We start from the raw sequence: 13,323 nt of genomic DNA, 5'->3' as shown, positions 1-13,323 counted from the left end.
TTGTTATTTCTACTTCATGGCACTAGAAATTAACCAAAGCTTACAGCAATCTGGTGTAGGGGTATTTATTGAAGAAAAATACTGAATCCTGATAAAAAAAAAAAAAAAAAAACAGTGAGCTCTGTGGCATTTTGACTTGCCCTTGTTCCATCCCTGCTCTCCAGCCCACAGTAACCTTGAAAACTAATAGGCTGTAATTACAGGGATAACCAATAGCATAGCAGCTACTGGAGAAATCTGAATAGGGTTGCAGGTCTTTCAAAGTTTCATTCTCAGAGAATTATCATTATTTGACCAGTCTGGAAGCCCCCTGGAAACATTTACTTGCAAGGCTTGCCTTTATTAGACCAGACTCAGAGTTCGTCCATTGTGAGCAGTCTTCTTTTTTCCCTTTGGGGGCTTTTGTCAAAAACAATAAGCAGAATTATTTAACCTTGTAGCTGCCTGAGTGGGGAAGACAACAATTTGGCCAAACAATAAGCTAACCAAAAAAACTTAAAAAGAAAACCTGGAGAATGAAATTCCACAGAGGGTTTTGAAAAGAAGACCACACACGTAGGGCTATGTGCATGATCAGGAAAGATACAAGAAGGCCCCAAGCATCACCTCTGGCTGACCTTGATACTCTTTGCAAGCAGAAAGTGAAGGCTAAGCCAGAGTTATAAACTGTTCAGCTGCATTTTAAAGGCATCACCCAACGTGCATACAGAGCCCCTTGGCAAAGACTGGGAGACTTACAGCTTTGGGGCATTTAAAGAAATTTCTGGGCAGAGCCTGTGGCTCAGTGAGTAGGGCCCCGGCCCCATATACTGAGGGGGGCAGGTTCGAACCTGGCCCCGGCCAAACTGCAACCAAAAAACAGCTGGGCATTGTGGCGGGCACCTGTAGTCCCAGCTACTCGGAAGGCTGAGGCAAGAGAATCGCCTAAGCCCAAGAGCTGGAGTTTGCTGTGCGCTATGCCACAGCACTCTACCGAGGGTGACAAAGTGAGACTGTCTCTAAAAAAAAAAGAAAGAATGAAAAAGATCACTAAGCTAACCTGTGTAGAGACTTCAGTGGCTACACACAACAAAAATTACAGGCTTTACAGAATTAGTCCAAGCAAGTCACTAAACAAATAATAATAAAAGTAACAACAAACAGCAAACTCTAGGAAGGATGAATCTGTTCCAGAGTTGTCATGTTACTTAAAATGCCCAGTTTTCAACTAAAAAAATTTTAAACCTTGCAAAGAAACAAGAAAATACAGTCCATACATAAGAAAAAAGTCAGTAGAAACTGTCCCTTTTAGCAGAGCATGTTTCCTGGGAAAAGAAAGAAAAAAGAAAGAAAAGAAACTGTCCTTGAGGAAGCAGAGACATTGGACTTACTATAAAAAAACCTTTAAATCAACTCTTTTGGATGTATTTTAAAAACCAAAAGAAATCACATCTGGAGAACTAAAGGAAAGTATAAAAATGATGCCTCATCAAATATTAATAGAAACTATTGATAAAGAGATATTATACAAAGGAACCCACTAGAAATTCAAGAATTGAGAAGTACAGTAATTGAAATAAAAATGTCACTAGTGAGTTTTAAGAACAAATTTGAGCCACCAAATGAAAAAAGATAAAGCAAACTTTGAAATAGGTCAATTGAGAGCATCCAGTCTGATGAAAGAAAAAGAATTTAAAAAAATTAACAGAGACTCAGGGACTTGTGAGACACCATCAAGTGTACCAACATATATACAATGAAAGCCTCAGAAGGAGAGGAGAGAAAAAGGAGAATTGAAAGAATATTTGAAGAAATACTCAGTAATGAGTAAAAACTTTCAAAATTTGATAAAAAATGTTAGTCTATATATCCAAGAAACTCAATAAACTTCAAGTAGGATAAACTCAAATATCCATGGCCCAACATAATTAAGTGGTCAAAAGACAAAGACAGAATTTTGTTTTCAATTTTTTTCCTATTTATTTTTTGTTTGTATATATTCATGGTAAAGAGAGATTCTTGAGAGCATTAAGAGAGAAGTTATTCATTACACCCAAAGGATCCTCAATGAGATTAACAATGACTTCTAATCAGAAAATATGGATGCCAAAGTCAATTGGACGACATATTCAAAACATTGAAAGAAAAAATGTCAACAAAAAATTCTATATCTAGCAAAAATATAATTCAAAAATAGAGAAAAAGTAAGAACTTCTTATAAAAACAAGTGCTGAGAGAATTTGTTGCTAACAGAACCGTCCTATCAGAAATACTAAAGGGAATCTTTTGGGCTAATATGAAAGGATACTCAGCAACAACATGAATAAACATGAAGAAGTAATGAATACCAAAAAAGGTAACTACACTGGTAAATACAACAGGCAGCATAAAAGTATTTTTCTTTTTGTAACATTTTCTCCTATTTGTTTTAAAAGACAAATTCATGAAGAAATAATTATAAAATTGTGTTGATAGACAGACAATAAAATTGTATTTATAGGCATAGACTATGTAAAGATGTAATCTGTATAATAAAAATACCACAAAGTAGGAGTAGCAGGGAAGGAATGTAGTTATATATTTTTTAAGTTTTTGTACACTATTGAAATTAAGTGGGTATCAATCTAAACTACATTGTTGTAAGCCAAATAATTAAGAGCAATCACTAAGAAGATAACTTCAAAAAACATATAGCAAAGGAGATTAAAAGGGAGTTAAAATGCTACACAAAAAATATCTACTACATACAAAGGAAGGTGATGATGAAGGCATAGAAGAAGACAAAAGACCTAAGATGTAAATACTACTTTACTGATAATTAGAGAAAATATAAATGGATTAAATATTCCAAGCAAAAGACAGATCTGGCATAATAGATTTTAAAATGTTATCAAACTATGTGCTGTCTACAGAGACATACTTTAGATTCAAATACACAAATAAGTTGGAAGAAAAAGGATAAGGGAAAAATCTATGAAAACAGTAGCCAAAAGAGAGCTGGAATGGCTATATTAAAGTCAAATGAAATAGACTATGAGACAAAAATAGTTTACTAGAGACAAAAAAAGGATATTTTATAATGATAAAAGGGTAAATTTATATGATAACTACAGTCTGAGTATCCCTTATCTGAAATACTTGGGACTAAAAGTGTTTCAGATTTTTGGATGTTATGGGATTTGGTGATATTTGCATGTATATAATGAGGTACATTGGGTATAAGACCCAAGTCTAAAAACAGAATTCATTTTTATTTTATAAACACCTTATACACCAGCCTGAAGATAATTTTATGTCATAGTTTTAATAGTTTTATACACAAAACAAAATTTAAGTATAGGCACATTGAACCATCAGAAAACACATGAGGTCACATGTGAAATTTTCAACTTGTTGCATTATGTGAGTACTCAAAAAGTTTAGGATTTTGGATTTTTAGATTAGGTATACTCAAGCAGTATAAACATATACAAACCTAACAACAAAGTCTCAAAATACATGAAATAAAAACTGACAAAACTGAAGGAGGAAAAATATACAAAAATAATAATAGTTGGAGACTTCACTAACTCACTTTCAATAATGGATGGAATAATTAGATAGAAAATCAATAGAAAATAGAAGATTTGACCAGCACTATAAGTGAACAACTAGTCCTCAGATCTATAGAACATATCACTCAACAACAGCAGAATACAAGTTTTTCTCGGTTGCACACAAAACATTCTCAAAGACAGACCATATGTTAGGAAATAAAACAAGTCTTAATAAATGTAAAAAGATATAAATATATGCAAAATATTTCCTTTGACCACAATAAAATTAGAAATTACTAACAGAAGAAAATTTGTAAAATTCACAATGGCATGGATATTGAACAAGACACTCCTAAGTGACCAGTGCTTGAGGAGATGGATATCCTAAATACCCTAACTTGATCATTACACATTCTATGCATGTCACAAAATATTGCATGACTCCTATACATATGTACAAATATTATGTATAAGTAAAAACCTTAAAAAGAAATCACAGGGATATTAGAAAATACTTTCAAATGAATGAAAGTGAAAGCACAACATATTAAACATATGAGATGCAGCTAAAGCAGTGCTTAGAAGGCAATTTATAGCTGTAAACACCATGGTAACAAACTAAGAAAGATTTCAAATTAATAACCTAAACTCTCACCTTAAGAAGCTAGAAAAATAAGGGCAAACTAAACCCAAAGCAAGAAAAGAAAAGTAATAAAATTAGAGAAGAAATAAATGAAATAGAGAATATAAAATACTAGAAGAAATTAATAAAACCAAAAGTTGGTTCTTGTGAATCAACAATTGATAAAATTTTAGCTAGACTGATCAAGAAAAAAAAGAGAGAAAACTCAGATTATTAAAATTAGTAATAAAAGAGGTAATATTACTATCAACCTTACAAAAACAAGAAAGATTTATAATGCATTACTATGAATAATTATATGCCAACAAATTAGATAATCTAGAAAAAAAAATGGGAAAATTCCTAGGAAGATATAACCTAACAAAATGAATTCAAGAAAAGATAAAAAAATCTCAACAGACCTATAACAAGTAAAGCAATTGAACTGGTAATCAAAAAAAACTTCTCACTAAGCAAAGCCCAGGAGCAGATGGTATAATGGGTGAATTATACTCAATGTATAAAGATTTATTAACACTAATCATTCACAAACTGTTCCAAACTATAGAAAAGGAGGAGATACCTTCTAATTTATTCTGTGGTGTCAATATTACCTAGATACTAAAAGTAGACAAAGACATCACAAAAACAGAAAACCATAGATCAATATTCTTTATGAATATAGACAAAAATTCTCAATGAAATACTAGCAAACCAAATCCAGTAACATATAAAAAGAATTATAAACCATGACCTAGTGAAATCTATCCCAGTAATAAATGGTTTAACATATGAAAATTAATATATAACATATCATACTAACGGAATAAATGCCAAAAACCATGTGATCATTGTAAAGGAACAGAGAAAGCAACCGGAAAAAATTCAACCATCTTTTGATAAAAACACTCAACAAAACAGGAACAAAAGGGAGCATCCTCAATCAGATAAAGGCCATCTATTAAAACCCCATAGCTAGCATCATAGTTAATGATGTGTGACAACAAACGTTAGCCCTAAGATCAGGACAAAGAAAATAATGCCTTCATTGATGACTTCTGTTCAGCATTGTACTAGAAAGTATAGCCAGGACAATCAAGAAAAAATAAATAAATAAAAGGCATCTAAAAATAGAATTACCTCTATTCACAGAAGACAGGATCTTATATATAAAAAGTCTTAAAGAATCTACAAAATATTGGTTAGAACCAATGAACAAGTTCATCAAAGTTGCAGGAAACAAGACCAGTATACAAAAATCTATTCTATTTCTATACCCTACAACAACCAGAAAATAAAATTAAGAGAATAATTCCATTTATAATAGCAAAAATAAAATATTTAGAAATAAATTTAACTAAAGAAGTACAAAACTAGTACACTGAATTACAAAACATGATTGAAAAAATTTAAAGAAGATCTAAACTAATGGAAAGGCATCCAGGTTCATGGATTGAAAAACTTAACATTGCTAAGGTGACAAAACTCTCCAAATTGCTCTATGGAGTTAATCCAATCCCAATCCAAAATTTATAAGTTGATCCTAAGGGCCACATACAAACACAAGAAAAGCCAAGGTCACCTTGAAGAAAAAAAAAAAAAAACAAAGTCAGAGGGCTCATATTTCCCAATTTCAAAACATATTACAAAGCTGCACCAAACAAAACAGTGTGAGACTGTCAGAATGATAGACACATAGGCCAGTAGAACAGAATTGAGAAATAAGAAACAAAGTCTAACATTTATCATCAACTGATTTTTGATAAAAGTGTCAAAACAATTCCATGGGGGGGGGCGGAAATTATCTTTTCTACAAATGGTGCTAAAATAATTAGATATTCACTTGGAAAAAAATAAAGTTTGATCCCTTCTTACTCCCTGTTTAAAAACTAACTCAAAATGGATGCACGATTTCAACATAAGAACTAAAACTATTGAACTCTTAGAAGAAAGTGAAGCGCAAATCTTTGTGACCTTGGATTAGGCAATAATTTCTTAGATATGACACCAAAGGCACAAGCAACAAAAGAAAAATAGATAAATTAGAAATGTTAAGCTTTTGCATTTCAAAGTACACTAAGAAGAAAGTGAAAAGACAACCCAGAAAAAATTAACTTATTGATTTATCAAAACGATAAATACAACTGCTAGTGAATAAGGCAGCTGAGATCCAGACCCAGGTGTAATGCCAGGTCTGTGCTTCTAAGCTAATGTTAAACCAAAGTTTTGTTTTTCTACTTATTTTCCTCAATATCTAAAACTGTTAAAAAGCAGGGACCTTGTTTTGTCCAGGACTTTAATGAGACTATTTCTGGTGCTGTGTGATTTGGTAAAGTACTGGCTGTTGCTATGTGAGAGTTATTCTTCACCAACATTAGCAAAGTATTTCTCTGCTCCAAGATTTCTGCATTTTTTATAATAATTCAGAGATGGATATTAAATTTTGTCAAACTTGTGATATTTGATGTTTCTTCTTTGACCCATTGATGTGATAAATTACATGAATAGATTTCTGAACATTAAATGATTCCGAATATTAAAAAATACAATCCACAAAATGGGGGGAAATACTTGCAAATCATATATTTTATAAGAAATGAGTATTCAGAATATGTCAAATATTCTTACAACTCATCAATAAAAAGACAGATAACCCAATTTAAAAATGAGCAAAGGATTTGAATAGATACACAAGTGGCCAAGAAGCACATGAAAAGATACTAAACATTATTCCTTATTAGGGACATGTACACCAAAACCCCAGTAAGAGATGGCCACACACCCACTAAAATGTCTATAATCAAAAAGACAGAGAATAATAAATATCAATGAGGAGGTGAGAAATTGAAACACTTGTACATTGCTGGTGGTAATGTGAATTCTTGCAGCTCCTCTGGAAAACAGCATGACAGTTTCTAAAAAAAATAAACATAGAGCTACCACACGACCAAGCAATTTCACTCCTCGGTGAATAGCCAAGGAAGATGAAAACGTGTTGGAACAAAACAACATATGCAAATATCATAGCAGCATATTCATACTAGTCAAAAAAGAAGCAGCAGCCCAATGTCAACTAATTGATGGATAAATAAATTATGGTATATCCATACAACAGACTACAATTGTCATTAAAAGGAATTGAAACCGTATTTCTACTACACTATGGATGAATTTTGAAAACCTTATGGTACATGAAAGAAGCCAAACACAAAAGCCATATATCGTATAATTCCTTATATAAAATGTCCAAAATAGGTATATTTGCAGAAACTGAAAGCAGGTTTGTCCACATTTGTAGAGACTGAAAGCAGATTAGTTGGAAGGGGCCTGGGACTGGGTGGTCAGGGAAGTCCTCGCTACAGAACTGGCATTGGGATAGAGTCTGATGGAAGAGACAAGCTATGCCCTTTCAGTTTCCTTAGGAAACACATTCCAGGCAGGAGGAATAGACAGTGCAAAGACTCTGAGCTGGAAAGAACTTGCGGGGGAGGGAGACGTGAGCAGAGTTAGAAGTGCCTAGAGCACAGCAGAAGTTTGAAGTCACTCTTAAGATACCAGGAAGCTCCCGGGGGCCTTAATTACCATTAATTAATTAAGGTTGGGGTTGATTGATGGTAGAAAAGATTTTCTCTGGCTGTGGAGAATGGAACAGAGTAACAGGTACAGAATCAAAAAGATCAGACCAGTGAGGAGGGAAGAAATGGACATGGGCTTATCCCTGGTGTGAGTTAGGAAAACAGAGACAAATGGACATCTTTAAGAAGTATCTTGGAACCTAGATGTCATGGTAAGTGCCTGTTGTCCCCGCTAGTCAGGAGGCTCACTTGAGTCCAGGAGTGCAAGTCCAGGCAACATAAACAGACCCCATCTTTTAGAGTAAAATAAGAAAGAAATATCTTGGAGCTAGTGCTAATGAGATTTGCTGATGCAAAAAGTGTTCATCTCCTAGCAAGAGCTTTTTCCTCTGTTTCAGTAACACGGAACAATGATGCAACTGCCACTGATCTTAGGTCATTCTCTTAAAGGGATCAGAACCCCCTTTTCAAAAATCCTGTTTCTCTCTTGGAATAGGAAGCATTGAAAATTCAAATGTCCCACAGTCTGCACAAGTCCCACAGTCTCCAGTCAGCCCCAGGAGTTGGCCGTAAGCCAGGTATGGGCTGATCAGAGGGCATGGTAGAGGATGACCAGCTCTGGTGAGAAAGCAGGTCAGTCCAGATCTTTGTGGCACAGCCTGGGATCCAGAATCACCTTGCCAGAGTTCAAATCCCCTCTCTGAATGACCATGGGCGCATTAGTTAACTAGAACCTCAAATTGGGGGAGTGGGAATATTGATAACTGCCTCATAGGGACAAAAAGTGCAGGGACACATCTCATCACTGACAGCCTGGAGCTTATGTTCTATCCCTTCTCTGGCATTGGTTCTCAAATCAATACCCTCCAGCGCCCAACCCCTGGCCTCCAGCCTGGTCTCTCACTTCACCAGCAGATACCTGCAAGCATCCCACCACACACTCAACCAGAGGGCCGGGATCTGGCCTCTGCTTACACCTTGGGTCTCCTCCCTTCCTGTCCTCTGATACTCTTCCTCATCCAAGGCCCTTCCCTTTCCCCCCTCATCCCTTCTGTGGCTGACTCCCACACACCCTTCAGATCATCCTGGAGCGTCACTTCCTCTAGAAGCCTTCCCTGACTCCCGTCTCCCATGTCTTCCCCACCAGCAGAGAGCTCCCCGAATCTGTCTCTCCTGGTCTTCAGGACCAAGCACAGGATCTGACACCTGCAAGAACTCTGTGAATGTTTGCGGAATGAATGAATGAATGAGTGAATGACTATAATTCTACCTGGGAGAGTAAGGGAGGGCTACACAGAGGAGGTAAGTGGTAATCAACCAGGGGAAGATCTGGTGCAGTTTGCACTATTGAGGGAAGTCTAAGGTTGTGACCTAGCCCATGTCTTCTGTGTCCCAAAGGGTGGTGGCAGTGGGGGGCTAAGATGTCAGGGCTTATCCCACAAGCCACAGGCTGCCCTCCAAGCCACCTGGGCAGCAACCTTATGGACTCTGACCCAGCCAGTCTGGGTCCCCAAGATTCTGATAAGCAGCCAAGGTCAAGGGCCCTGTGGGAGCCCCAAGAAGAAAGCCAATGCCAGGGAGCTTATAAGCAGGACAGGAGCATGATTTTCAGACCTGACGCCGTGCTGGGAGCAAGGCCAGGTGGAGAGTCCAGGTCAGTGAGGAGGGCCACCAGGCCACCATGCTGAGCATGGCAGAAAGGGGGAAGTCAGGGGAGATTCAGCCTCCCATTGGATGTGAGGCCCGAGGAAAACAGTGCTGAGACTGAGTGAAGAAAACGGTGAGCTGAGGCTGTGCTGCTGCTGGTGTAGGTAGAAAATCTAGAAGTAAATATAAACGTCTTAACACAATAACTAAGAAAATGTTGTGAAGGCTATGTTAACCAGTTTGATGAAAACATTTCAAATTGTATATAAAACCAGCACATTGTACCCCCATGATTGCATTAATGTACACAGCTATGATTTAATAAAAAATATATATATAGTAAAAAAAAAAAAGAAAGAAAGAAAATCTAGGAGAAGAAGGCGTGCCCGATCTGTGCCTGCATGCTGCATGACCCTCCCCTCCCATGCACAGCGCTCTCACGCAGCCCTTCCTCTCTGAAGCCAGCTGACCCTCCCTTGGGGACCACAGACACACGCCCAGCACACTGAGTCTGGCCGAGATCTCTAACCTTACGAAAAATTGCCTGCATGCAAGTTGGCAAGGTGGGGCCGGCACAACTCCAATTTCCTCTGTATCAGTTTCCACAGAACAAGGCAAGCAGTGGCTTCTAGAAGGAGCTCCAGGCTCCAACGGTTTTGCCTTTTTCTCAGAAGCAATTGCTACTTGCATAACATCAGGTGGGGGGGAGGGGAGATAACTCAGGCAGTGGCTGAGCCATTGCTTGTTACAGGCAAGTCCTGATACAGAGAGCAGAAAAAACCCAGTTTGTACTATCCTCAGATATCACAGTGTTGTGACTTATAACAGCATCTCCTGTATCTTGTTTCATTACATCTGCCAAAAAGGAAAAAAAAAATTGAATTACTATGCTAATGTCTTCTCTTTTGGTGAAATGTGTGATCCAGGTACGAGGGTATAAATACATCGTTAGTTGCTTTTAAACTTGTCTCTAATGATGAAAAAACATTGCAGGGCATGAGGGAGAGACATAACTAAACCCGGCCGGCTGGCAACACTGGGGAGCCGCTCGTAAACCGTAATGTGACAGCGCAGTTTCTTTTTCCCTCTGAAATGACAGTTAATTCCAGACCAGGAAGGCTGTCAAAAATGCTTAGTTCTGCTCCACTTGAGTTAATTACGGGCCCCGGGGCAGGCTGCCCTCCTCTTCTCTGCTAATGGGGCTGGACTCCAGGTAAAAAATCCATTTGCAAGAATGTTTTCCTTGCTCCAGATCTAATTTATTGAATATCAAATATTTATGCCAATGCAATTAAAGTGACAGCATTGCTCTCTCTTCTTCCCTGCCCCCAGCCCTAGACAAGCCCAGGCTGGCTGGCGGAATGCTTCATCCAGTCAACACAGGGTGAAAGTTTTACTTGAGCTTCTAAAGCAAGAGCTTTGAAACCTCTTTAACCCACAGAGTCACCTGGGATTCTTTTATCTTCTTCTCCTTTGTAGGCAGCCACATGACCGGTTATGGAGCTTCTGAGATGGAAGCAGGAGGCTGCGCTGTGGTTTCCATCAGACTAACGTTTGCTGCAGCCCCCTGGGTGCCAGGCCCCAGACTAAGCCCCGCAGGTGAGGGAGATGGAGAAGTTTCAGCCCATGTCCCCAGCAATCTCCCAGTCTGACAACTCGGGCATGCATTGACAAGTGACAAACATTGACAGTGCAGGGAAGCTTCCAGAAATAGGTCCTTATAGATCTTGGTCTCAGGATTTCCAAGGCTTAAAGGCTACCCAAGACACCCTCACACCCAACTAAACCTAACTGCAAAAAGCTCCACACTCAGCCAAGTGTATCCTATTTTTCCTAAAACCCTAGTCATCCCCTAAGAGGGCCTGAGACTGTCCAGAACCTGAAGCTTTGGGCCATTCCCCCTTGGACAGTGCCTACCACCCATGAGGTCCTTGTATCATAAGCCACAGGACTCGACATCTCTCTCAGGGGACTGACCATGAGCCAAGGAACAATCTGACACGTACCCTCCCCTGGCATGCCCTGGAAATGTGAAAAAGAAATGCAATGGGCTAGAGAGGACTTTTTTTTCTTTTCTAAAGCCAGAAAGCTCAGCAAAGTCTATGTCAGCAGGTAACATGGTACCAAAAGCAATGGCACCTGGGAGCTGTGTTTTCTCCTCCTACTGGCTGGGATTTTTTCAGGGTCTTGCTCCCCACACTCGCCTCTCCCTTCCTGCAATAGACCAGGAGAACTTCCTGGGGTCTAAACTTGGCTGTGAAGGAGAAACAGGCATCACAAGGTGGACCACGTGTGCACAGGCTTAGTAGAGAGAATACAGGACATTGTGTTCATAGGACTTAACATAGATAGATTTTTACTGGGGCTTGAATTGCCAGGAAATGAGCCTTGGGAAATAAGCATCAAATGAGGTAATCGAAGCATGTTAGAAAAGATCAAGTCCTGGATAAATGTAAGTTACTACCCACATCACAGAGGCATTGGGAAGCCGAACGGCATTACATACATTATGATTATTACAAGATATTTTGGAATAAGATGGATTAAGCTTCAACCACTAGGTAGACCAAAAGATATATATACATATCTGTTGAATTATTTTGACATTACCTTTTTAGAACTGTTTATATATTGAGAATTTTGAGGCAGGAGGATCACTTGAGTTCAGGAGTTTGAGGCTACAGAGAGCTATGATTGTGCCTGTGAATAGTTACCACACTCCAGCCTGGGCAACACAGTGAGACCCTATCTCTAAGAAATAAAAATAAATGACCAGGCAGCTGTCTAAGATGGCAGAGGGACAGGTCCTGCCGCTGGATGGCAGAGGCCATCTCCTGGGCCGCCCCGTGGCCATTGTGTCCAAACAGGTACTGCTGGGCCAGAAGGGGGTGGTTGTGTGTTGCGAGGGCATCAACATCTCTGGCAAATTTTACAGAAACAAGCTAAAGTGCTTGGCCTTCCTCCACAAATGGATGAACACCAACCCATCCCTACCATTCCAGGCCCCCAGCCGCACGTTCTGGCAGACTGTGAAAGGCATGCTGTTCCACAAGACCAAGTGTGGCCAGGCTGCCCTGATGTCTGATGGGATCCCACCACCCTAGGACAAGAAAAAACGGATGATGGTTCCTGTTGCCCTCAGGATTGTGTGTCTGAAGCCTACAAGAAAGTTTGCCTACCTGGGGCACCTGGCGCACGAAGTTGGCTGGAAGTACCAGGCAGTGACAGCAACCCTGGAGGAGCAGAGGAAGGAGAAGGCTCAGATCCACTATGGAAGAAAGAACAGCTCCTGAGGCTACAGAAACGGGCCGAAAAGAAGGTCAGAAGAAAACTGACAAATACACAGAGTCCTCAAGACCCACAGACTCCTGGTCTGAGCCCAATAAAGACGTTATTCCTTATGTTTGGCCTGACCTGCCCTTCCTCCATCACCACCCTGGGATGTGGGGGACCCCGGGGCACCAGTCCAGGTGCCACAGGCAACCCGAGACTTAGAAAGGAAAGGAACTTAGACACCGCAAGTCTGTAAGGTGAAGTGACTCTAGGACCTGCGCCAACATAATTTATCTGTGACCTTCTTGTTCATGAGTTTTAAAAAATCAATACAACTACCAGTTAAGTTTCAATAATTGTGGGGGAGCCCTGCCTTGTGAGTGGGGCTTCTGGTTTACCTTCCCCTCTGGTCAACACTATATTCTGCAACTGGTAGAATGTGAGCAGATGCCTGAGAGGACAGTGTAAGCTTGGGGTTGTACAAAGGATTTACGTAGAGGCACAGACTGGGGAGGCAAGATGTGCTCCCAGGGGCTTATAGGCATCACCTTACTCCTTCCCTGGATTCTGTTACCCAGAAACAAATAAATTGCTTTCAAAGAAAAATAAATAAACAAATAAAAATGAAAATATTATGTTTGCACTAGATTGTTTATTGCAGCTCAATTTACAATCGCCAAGACATGGAAAC

At 39.2% G+C, this 13,323-nt stretch overlaps 1 pseudogene; it reads left to right on the top strand.

Moving 5' to 3' along the window:
- The first annotated feature begins 12,148 nt into the window (after positions 1-12,148).
- On the top strand, positions 12,149-12,736 carry LOC128573967 (60S ribosomal protein L13a-like; annotated as a pseudogene).
- Positions 12,737-13,323: the final 587 nt, after the last annotated feature.

Source organism: Nycticebus coucang, chromosome 21 (assembly GCF_027406575.1).
Source record: "Nycticebus coucang isolate mNycCou1 chromosome 21, mNycCou1.pri, whole genome shotgun sequence".
NCBI lineage: Eukaryota > Metazoa > Chordata > Mammalia > Primates > Lorisidae > Nycticebus > Nycticebus coucang.
Note: the sequence above shows the minus strand (reverse complement) of the source record. Positions and strands in the feature narration are given on the sequence as shown.